Genomic DNA, 11,586 nt, shown 5'->3' on the forward strand with positions numbered 1-11,586 from the left:
CTCTCAAAAGCTGCTATCGAACTCTGACGCGTCCATTAGATAAGGGATCATATATTCCTCCATTCTACAAGATATCGTATGAACTGATACATGGATTATAACCATTATCTCTGTTCATGTGTTGTTTCCCGATTTTCCGATTTATGACGACTGACTAATTGAACAAATCAAATCAGTCTAGGCTTGGCCAAGCGCGCTGTCATCACTAAATCATCGAAGGGCCCACAGATATCGCTTTTGTCCCCTTAGGGTAAAAGGAACAAATAAACTTCGACTCATATGCTTGCTCAATTTACTCATCAAATCACACACAACAATACGTTTTATAAAACCAAGTTACCGGTGCGTTTACATATCATCAATGTGTAACCGACTTGTAAACTACAACTATATGTCTCCGTTAGAAGAATATAAGATATTATCGTTTCACTAATCACTCGTGATAAAATCAATGAAGTGATTCACATGAGTGTGTGTTTAATCCAATACTCAAATCTTATTACAGGAGTACTCATGAACACTACAGCAAACTTTTGCTATGTCTAAACACTTAGACAATCTACAAACGGATTCATGACAGTCTTACCTCATTACTTACTTCCAAATTATGATTGACTGTGGATGTTTGAATAACCTAGTTATTCGGGAAGTAAAACATGCAAAGTGAAACACAAGAATAATCGAATCCAATATGGTCTCAACACTTTTGAATATAAATATAACACTTATTATTTAATCACCATATTGACTACACATTATTCATTGTATAATGTTTCGACTAATCAACTTAATACTTGAATTAAAACAATAGTTATCTCATGCTCCAAGCATGCACACTATGCTTACCTATGGTCCTTTCTTCTTGAAATAGATCAATTGAAAACATTTCCAATGACGCTCATTTCACAATTTCAAATCCTTATCGTAAGTGTAAGAATACGAAATTATTGCCACTATTAGAATGTGTTAGATTCTACACTATCATGCAATGATACTTTTGTAATGTCAATGCACCAAAGTCACAGAGACTTGGACAACGATATTACAAAGTACTTCACTGGAGATTGTTATAAGAAAATTCCATAGAAACGAAGTCTCACATTCAAAGTACATTCCTTTGAACGTCCTTCTTGCATGAAAGTTTCTAACTTACACATAGATTCTTAATATCCAACTCCCATTATGGAAACATTCCCACATTTCCCATATGACAATTTATTCTTAATAGAATCCCATCAATTCATAATTATGTCAATATGGTCCATTCATTACTATACTTTCAACTGTCCTTAAGCAACCAATCCTTAGATTGTCCTTGACAATTGTTTAACTACTTTAGTCATATCCGGTTCTGGTCCTTTTTCCCTCTTAATGCCCTAGGCATTTGGAAAATCAGAACAGGTGAATGTTATAGCATATTCAATCGATCCTATACACAAAGCATATGGGATACAATTCATAATGTCTTACATGAAGACGTGATACTTGACCAGTCTCCTACTATAATGTTTCCATATATAGAATTTCCTTATGTTGAATCATTTCAACACAGCATTCATATATATTCATGAGTAAGCTCCATTTAAAATTTCAATCTAAGCTTTTTAGATTTGAAATGAAGTATGAGCTCCTCTCCCTTAATTATATTAAAACAATTTTTTCAAACTGTGCAACTTTTTGTTTTCTATAATTAGCATTGCTAACTCGCAATACTTAATGTAATAATTATGCTCCCACTAGCATAATAATTAAATTCTTTACAAGCATAACACTTATGCTCCCACTAGCTTTGACATGTATTCATAAATCAGCTGGGCTTCTAGAAATCAATACTTATTGACTTTCTTACCAAAGGTCAGATTTCTGGTACGAGATGCTTCGATAAGCCTTTACATAAGCTCATACACTTTTTATTAGAAAGCTCATATGTGTGTTTAAACTATTTTAGAACTCAGAACAATAAGTTCTGAATGTCCAAACTATTTGCCATTTCTCACAATTCGAACTATGAAGAGGGATGTCGTAATCATAATCGAATTTTGAGAACGCAATCAACACAACTGCTATATTCTCAAAATCTACTTAGTGAAAATGTTTCCTCACAATCATTTTCATGAATTGGAGAGAAACCTTATGTCACTTAGATTTTATGGTGTATGTGTTCTTGGGGGTTGATTATCAAGATTAGGTATCGGTTATCAAGTCTCGAATCATAAAGTTCTTGGTGAATGTCTCGAGTGATTTGTCAGGTGGGGGTACACCTGAGTTGATAAGGATTGGAGGCAAATGTGAAATTCTTGGATTTATCATCTTTACTTGTGGGAGCAGTGGTTGCGAATGGTGTGTCAGAGAGTCAAGGGTTTATTAAAGGCTTTTGGTACATATTATGGATTTGGAATTGGTGGAAAATTCGCGATTGGTGTGTTTGAGTTCTTTTTCTGCATGTTGGTAGTGATCATACTCAAAGGAAAAAAATGGTTGATTCAATGAATGTGTTGAGAGAAAAACTTTGAGACACACTTGAACAAACGTTAGAACAAGTATATTGCGGAATAGTTAATCTCGAAGGATCTAAAAGCTCAACAATAATATTAATAAGTTAGAGTTAGATAGTTAGAGAGTTAGTTGCGGAAATGTAAAGAAATGGAAATGACAACAATTGTTATATCAAGAATACACATAAGTTGATTCATAACGAGGAATGCATTCAAGCCAAGTTAATACGTGAGATCAAACTTAGTGATTAAGTCACAAGAGACTTGCTCCGAAGAGAGATTGTAATCAGTTATATTCTAGTAAGATTTGAGAGTAAGAAGTGATGCGTAGATAGAGAGATAGAAAAGATTGTCACACCCCGATCCTTGTCGGAATCGATCGAGGCGTGATATATTGTTCAAAGTCTCATGACAACTATGTTATAATATGATTAGATTCAATTAAGTACTAAGTATGCAAACAAGATCCACAACATACAAATACAAATCCAAATACGAACAACATTTATTACATCAAATTTAAATAGTCTTGTGGATTTCTAAGGCACAACCTATTTTTCATCAACTTCATTCTTCAAATCTGCATCATGGGTAAAAACAGGTCAACTACGAGAGTTGGTGAGTAATCTAATTTTAGTAGAGAAAATTGTGAAGTTGAAACCTTTATAATTGGAAATTTGTTTTCTTTTGAAGTCGGCAAACAATTGTATTTGAGATAACGGTTTATAAATCAAAAATTGATTAACAAATGATAACAACAACAATAAGTCCTCACCCTATATATACATATGTATATATATATAAATATATATAGGATGGAGCATCTAATCATCATACACACTCAACCACGTGCGATCAATCACCTTAGCGTCCCAAGGCGGGGTGGTCAACCCAATAGCGCTATTATTGTCCATAACGTACCTCAAGAATACGGGCATAGTCATGGAGATTAGACTAAAAATGGTAATGCACTACAAGTACATGTAGCGAAACAAACCATAGTTATACAATTAATGACTCGCGTATAAATGTCCCAACAATGTCTCAATTGTGATAAAACAATAAAATGAAGTTGGAACATATTAGAACCACATGATACACCCCAAAAGTATTGAAAATTATAAAATATGGGGTAGATTACTCACATTAGTCCCAAAACGAAATGCGTGTGTCGTACGATAGACGGTTCGGGTCAAAATGGCGTAGAACCTAATATAATTAATAGTTTTGGTTTAGGAACTGCTAAACGAGAATAGAGTACTAATACAAATAATTAGACACATATTCTTATATTAGATGAATTAACAATAATTCATTTTGATTATAATATTAAGGTATTCATTTGTTAAATGAATTTTAAATTGAATTAATTACTTTGCATAATTAATTTATATTTTCAATTTAGGCCAGATTTTAATAATTTCTTATTAAAATAATAATTTGCCCAATTATAATTATTTACAGATTTTAACAATTATTTATATGAAATAATCATTAAAATGCATTTTTACATGCTTAAATACTTAGGAAAATGGTTTTAAATAGTACACAGTATTGAAAAATTATGAAATTATTAGGAAATCATTATTTCATACAATATTAATTACTGTAAAATTTTTATATTTTTCTGAACTGTTTTAGTATTTATTTAATACTTTAATGATTAAACAACAACAAAATTCGGGAAAAATAATAAATAATTCCCAAAAATTCTGTAAAATTAACCATAGTTTTATAACATGATATAGAGCCGAGTGTATAAGTTTCGGATATTTGTGACTATGGGAAGTATTTTTTATATATTTCATTATTAGTTAATCAATAAAATCATAAATAATAGTAAACAGTAATATAAATGCATGAAACTTCATAAATTATGTTTAATCAATATATTGGTCATCCCAGAATTTTCTCAGAATTTATTGAATGCAAAAAGTATTTTATGTGAATTATTGCCCTACTTTATTGCAATAATTATAGTAATTCAATAAAAATAAGTTATTTTCTGAAAATTTCCAGAACTTCTTATTTTATTGATGGGATTCTGAGAAAAATCAGGTTTATGCATAAAATGAGTTTTAGATATTTTGGTGGATTTAATTTGTTTCTTGTATGAATTTGAAACTTTTAACAACATACCTTGATGAATGCTTCAAGAGGGATGAAGATTTGAGTATAATAGATTGTTCTTGGCTGGAATATGAGTATTTCTTGGATGAATTTCGAGATTGAGAGTGAGAGAAAGAATAGAGAAGGTTTAAGTGGTGAAGAGAATAATGTGTTGGGAGAAAAAGGAAAGGAAAGTGGATGGGAGGTGTGAGTGGGAGACCATGGGAATAATCTTTTTGCTTTTGGTGGTCTTCATAATTTCCCACTAACACAAGCATCTTTTACATAATTAATATAAGAGTTTTATAAAATTTAATGTAAAGTTTATAAAAATAGAGTTTTATAAAATTTAATGTAAAGTTTATAAAAATGGAGTTTTATAAAAGATGAGTTATTATTTGATTATAACAATCTACTTTGATTTGAAGTTTAATTATAGCATTCAAGTTTGATTCTTTTAAATTTAATTAGAGCATTATACTTTGATTTGATTTTAATATGGTATCATAATTTAATTTGATTATAGTTATAACGTTGTACTATACTATGTTGCTATTAACGTCAATTTATATCGTAGTATATGAGTTTTGATCCTATTAGCGTCAAGTAATCTTGAGTAGGGTTTGAATGAGATTGAGAGAGGTTTCGTTTGTGATCTTTTTGAGTGTCCGGCTTCGCAACGCAAGGTCCATAGACCCCGTTAAGCCATGATTTAGTGTCCTACACAATCCCGATGATTGTGCAATAGTGTTTTATCGCTTTGGTTCGTTGTTTAGCACTGTTAAGGCTAAGGAATATCAAACACATGAACTTTCCAAATGATGTTTTCTCATTAAAATAGCGAATTGTACAGTGATTACATAACGTGAACCCTAACATACAAGGGTTAATGGAGTTGACCGGTTTAACTTGTTGACTTTGTTTGACTTTGACTTGACCGAAAGTTGATGGTTGTCACAAAGATAGCTTCAGAGATGTGTATTCAGATCTATGTAATAAGTGAGAATGAGCTCTATTTATAGAGTCTCAAGAATTACATTTGATTCACTCTCTAAGAGTAGCCATGCAAGGCATACTGGACAATAGAGAGTATTACAGAAAGATAAATAAACTAAGTAAAGTAAGAATGACTGCGGTTGGCTAGATGACTTCGGATGCGGTTGCTGATGAGGGTGTTTGACTGCGGTGTGTAGGGAGCTGAGAAGTTGTGAGTGATGCCCTTGGACACCAAGAAACTGTTGAGGAGATGATTAGTAAACTCGGTTCCATTATCACTGCGGATGCGTCGTACTGGCAGCTTGATCTGAAGTTCTATTTCCTTGATGAAGTTGATGAGAATCTGCGGTGTTTCTGACTCGAGTCTGAGGAAGAAAACCCATGTGAAGCGTGTAAAGTCATCTACTATAACCAGTATGTACTTCTTGTGATGGAGACTGGATACGGTGGATGGACCGCAGAGATCAATATGCAAGAGCTCCAGTGGTTCAGAAATTGAAGAGTCAATCACCATGGGGTGACTTGCTTTGGATTGCTTTCCACATTCACATGCAGGACAGAGAGTATCATTGCTGAACTTGAGAATAGGGAGTCCTATGACTAGTTCTCCAGTGACCAAATTGTAGATGTATCTGAAGTTGAGATGAGTTAGCTTGCGCTACCATAGCCAGCTGCCTTCGGATATTGCTTTGGATAGGAAACATAACTGCGGTTTGCCTATGATCAAAGAGACATCCAGAGGATACATAGTACCTTCGGATCGAGATTTGATCAAACATGTGTTCCTATCACTTGTCATTACATAGCAAAATTGATCATCAAATTCAACTCGATGACCTGCTTTACATAGTTGACCAACACTGATGAGATTGTGTTTAAGGCTTTCTACATAAGCAAACTTTTGAATAGAGAAGTTCCCCGTAGTGAGAACACCATAACCTCGGATGACCCCATTCGCATTGTTGCCGAATGTGACATTTCCACCGTTGCAAATTGGCCTGAAATCCCGAAGGTATTCTAACCTTCCAGTCATGTGCAAGGAGCAGGCACTGTCGATTAACCATTCTTCTTCTTGTTCCTCCTTGCACAAAGCCTGAGAATTACACGGTTAGTTTAGGCATCCAAACTAGTTTGGAGCCTGGGACAACGGATGAGTTTCTGAATGATGCATGGACCGAGGTTGCAGGGACTGGTTTCTTGTCAACTTTTAATCCTAGTCCTGGGTGTTTGTGCAGTTTTGGAGCGTTGTGTGTTTTTGAAAAATTACGAGGTTTCTGACTCCAACTAGAATTGACATAGGATGAATCTTTTTGACACCTACAGTGACATTGACAGGTTGAGATTTTGTCTTTTGTTCTGACACCACGTTTGGTCAGCGGTCTAAAGGATGAGTTGGGCTTGTGACCGGTCTGAGGTAGGTAATATCTGACATGAGTGTTGTTGGGCTTTGAAAAAGTTTGTTTTGTAAAAGGTTTAACACGTGTAGATCTTTGTGTTCTTTTTGTTGGATTTGGTAGAATACCCTTCCTCTTGTTAAAATTTTGATGTGACTTTAAAAGTGTTGGAGTGGGTAAGATACCCTTCCATTTTGGATCATCTAAGGAATAGACTTGAAAGCCATTGTTTCGAAAAGACTTTACACTCTTTTGGGCTGTGTCAGATGAATTAGGAATGACTGTTGAAACTGCACATTCCTTTTTGTATGTTTTCTTGATGGGAGAGTTTTTCGAAAAATAGTGTGAGAAAACAAATTTTTCTGGACTTTTGGACTTTGGAAATCTGACATGCTTCTTGTTTTTCGAGAAAATTTGTCTATTTGTGCCTCGGGAGCAAATTTCCTCTTTGAAAGCCTTTTTTGCTAAAGTTTTTAGGGAACCGCAGTCTTTGATGTTCAACTGCGGTTTCCTGGAATTCTTAGAAATTTTTTGAAAACGTGGGCTTGAGTCATCCGAACTTGAAGATTCAGGGGTTTAAGAGCATTGACCCACTTCAAAGTTTTCTATGGGTAATTCATGATGAATTGGCTGAAGAGTCACAGTTCCTTTTACTGAGGACTGCGGTAGTGATGATTTGACTACTGCAGAGTAAGTCTGAGTTGGGACTTCAGTGGGACTTTTGTGGGACTTCTGACTACAGTGTGAGACACTGCGGTCTGAGGGCAGAGATGGGAAGTCTTTCGAGACTTCGGGGCCCTCAATGACAATTTCTTCATCAACTACTAATGAGGTTTGAGAATTTGGGTAAATGGTGCCACAGATAGGAATTTGATGACATGTGTGACCCGAAACCTCAGGTACAATTTCCTCAATGACACATTTATTGCTTAGATTATGAAGTCTACCGAAGTGTGTTTTGATGTCTTCGGGAAAGGTCTTGTCATTGACTGGGAAATGAAATTCTCGGTTTGGAGGGACATACAGTTTGTCTTTGTTGAACCGGGGTGAGGAATCCATTGCGGTAGGATATCCATTTGACCAACCCCAATTGTATGTATTGTCCACGGTTCCATTATTTACCAAATTTTCAATAGCTTCACTTTCATTGAACAATTTTTCGATTAAAAGATTTAAGCGTACAATTTCACTCTGGGCTAAATCTCTCTGGTTCAAAGCTATCTCTAATTGTGTTTCACTCAACATTCTTGCATCCTTTTCTAACTCTAAGTCCTTTTCTAACATAGCCATTTTGAGTCTTTTGTTATCCAGTCGTCCTCTCACATGGAACATCTCTTGGGACGCAATGTTCTTCTCATCTAGGGCTTTGTTATAGTCTGTAAGGACGGCATCACACGTGTCATTAAGATCATTTATGAAGGGTTGACAGTCATGCATGCTATAGTTTAGAGTTTGGATCATGAGTTTTACCTGTTCGACGATGCTTAGAGTTCCATCCTTTGCCATGTAGCAGTAGTTCTTTTCCAGCTTTGTAGACCCATCATCATCCGCAGTTGCCAGCATGCAGATTTTCCATTTTCTTTTGACACTGCTGATGGCTTCATCTTCGTCTCCGGATGACAAAACTTGATGGTCTCTTTTGACATGGGCTACGTATGCCCTTGCCTTTTCCTTATCTTCCAACTCTTGAGCCATTCTAAGGTAGAATGCTCTGTCTTTTACTACATTGGCCTTACAATCTCTTGCAAAATGATTCTCCTTGTTGCACTTGTGGCAAATCACAGCATCAGTCTTGTCTTCTGAGGGAGTACCGGAGTCAGTGGTTTGAATAGATTGCGGTGCTTCCTTTGGTTGAGTATTTTGAGATTGTGGTTGTGGAAGGGAACTTTTGGGATATCGAGGATGGTTATTTTGTGGATTGAAGTTACGGTTGAATGGAGGTTTGTTGAACTGTTGATTCTTGCGGAAGGAAGGAGGTGGTAGACGGTTGAACTGTTGGCTAACCAGAGCAATAGCCTTCTGAAATTCTTCTTAATCATCGTACTCTGAATCAGCTTCATATGACTGCGGTGGAGTGTCATACTGTTGGATTAATGTCTAAGTCTATAACTATAATTGGTAAGACTTGACCCGACCCGGCATGGTCCATTTGGGTTGCATGGCATCATGCATTTGGATAGACTATAATGAGAGAAATAACACTTAAGGTTGGTTAATATATTATAAGTTCTAATATATTAATAAGGTTATGTAATTAGTATTGATCAAGAATTAATTTGGAATTAATTAAGTGATCAAAAGGAGACTAATTAAATATATGGGTTGATTGTGTAAATCATTCATTCTTATATATGTGGGCTTGTGATCCAAGATTCCTTATGTTGGACTAAGTCCATGGGGTGACCCATGGATACTCCATGGAGGTTAAAATCCATGGAGCATAAGGAATGGGTAAAGTTATGAGTTACATGGTGTAACCCTAATAGCCACCATATAAAAGAATCCCATGGCTCAAGAAATCGTGCACTAATGTGTGAGTGTGAGGGCTAGACGATTTCAAGGAGTGTTCAAGTTTCTCTCAAGTTATTCCAAGTGTATTTGGTGTTGTGTGAACCATTTGAGGTGTCACACTTGGGGCACTAGGCACTCAAGCTTCATGAAGACATTCTACATCAAAGAGGTATGTATTCTATCTTGTTATATTTATTATTTTGTATGCTAGATTAAGATAATACCTTGGATGTTCATAATTGTATGTATAATAGAGAAAACATATATCCAAGGTATTTAGGGTTGCATGTACACTTAGGAGTGTTAGAATGCTCATAACCCAACAGTGGTATCAGAGCCAGGTTTGTTTTCTTGTTATACTTGCAAAAGTAGCTGAAAAATCGAGTTGGATGCATATATTCGATTGTTTTGGCTGGAATTGGACTAGGAACATTACCCTAAGATGTTTTTGGACTTATAAACTTGTTTTGATGTGGTAATGTTCAAGCTAATCCAATTTCTAAGATAATTGTCATAATTTCATAAGTAGTTGAAAAAAAAGTGTAACCTTAATTAGTTCCATAAGTTACAATAAAAAAAGGTTATTTTTTTATTAATTAGTTTAAAGTCTTCCATAACTTGTCCTCAAGTTATGGAACTTGAAGAGTTTTTTTTTTTTTTTTTTTTTTTTTTTTAAATTAAAACTACTTTAAACTCATAAGTTATGGAATTAATTAGTTTTGAATAGTTTCAAAACTTGCCCTCAAGTTTTGGAATTTGAAAAGTTTTCACTTATGAATACTTTAATTCCAAGTTAGCCCTTAAAATTTTAAAAGTTAAAATTCAACCCTTATACTTTATAATATTATAAGTTAATAATATTTATATATATGTATAAGAGTAAAGTCAGTCTTAACGTTAGTAGGCCTCATTCACGAAGTCGGTCTATAAGGGGGGTATAAGGTTACTGCCTATAAAATGACAGTTTAATGGGTGTCCACTCTCACCCACCGCTTCCTTGACTGGTGGAGGGTCGTTAGCCGAACGGGTAGGACAAGGACTATAATTCTCCTTTCATTAAAAGTATTAATGATAAATACTAAGTAACTAAACTCTTATTAATACCCAATCTTAGTTACTTAGGAAAATGTGAATTTGGTGCTAACCCATGAAATTACACTTTGCACTTTGCTTAAGTCGTTAGTAGAGCGTGTGTGGTTAACTGGCACACTAACCTGGACTTAACAAGGTAGGCAAAGGGTAACTTAATATTTATCATAGTATCGGTGGAGCGTGTGTGGTTAACCGGCACACTGATTAAGGGGTAAATATTAAGGGTACCAAGTATATTTGCATGGTTATTCACACCTTGTTTTGTGATCCTCGGCATCCCAGTCACAAAACCTGAAGGGCACACTCGAGATTGAAACATGCCTTTGAACAATTCAATGAATCTCAAAGATCTAGGACTTTCAAATCCAATTAAAACCTAATAAATTATTTCGTTTTTCATGGTGGAAATTGGTGAATCGTCATTCACCTACCTTCAAATATTTTATAGCTTGGATTACGGCATCCCTCTTCTAAGTTATAAAATAGTTTGTTGGGTCCTAGCCTTAATATTTCATATTGGGTGTCATATTAAGGACTTTAAATCAACTATCTTGAATATCTCCCAAAAAGATGTCTGGTCTAGATATTTATGATCTTCCCAAATCTCTTGAAACAAGCTTTCCTAAATGAAGATGATGTCCCATGGATATCATACTTCTTTCACCTCCTCCAATTATTCTCCCTAACCCACAAGTTCCTAAAAAGTTTAAGGTCACTCAAGCCCTATTGGCAAGGCAAGGTCTAGGTGTGATCACATCTTGGAGATGCAGTCACATATTGACAAGCCGGGAGAGTTGGGTGTCAAAGTCTTGAGAAAGTTGGTGGCTCAACTACTTTCTAAGTCACATAGTGAGTTCTTTTGGGAATCCTATGAAACAGACTAAGACAAGACCCTTAATGATCTTATATATTTGCTAAGATCAACTTCCTAAAACGCTATGGACATTGACAATGATGTCATTGGATATCCAGTAAAGCTCTCTCTTCCC

The sequence above is a fragment of the Lactuca virosa genome, chromosome 4 (genome assembly GCF_052849685.1).
Source record: "Lactuca virosa cultivar CGN04683 chromosome 4, Lactuca_virosa_CGN04683_v6, whole genome shotgun sequence".
Lineage (NCBI taxonomy): Eukaryota > Viridiplantae > Streptophyta > Magnoliopsida > Asterales > Asteraceae > Lactuca > Lactuca virosa.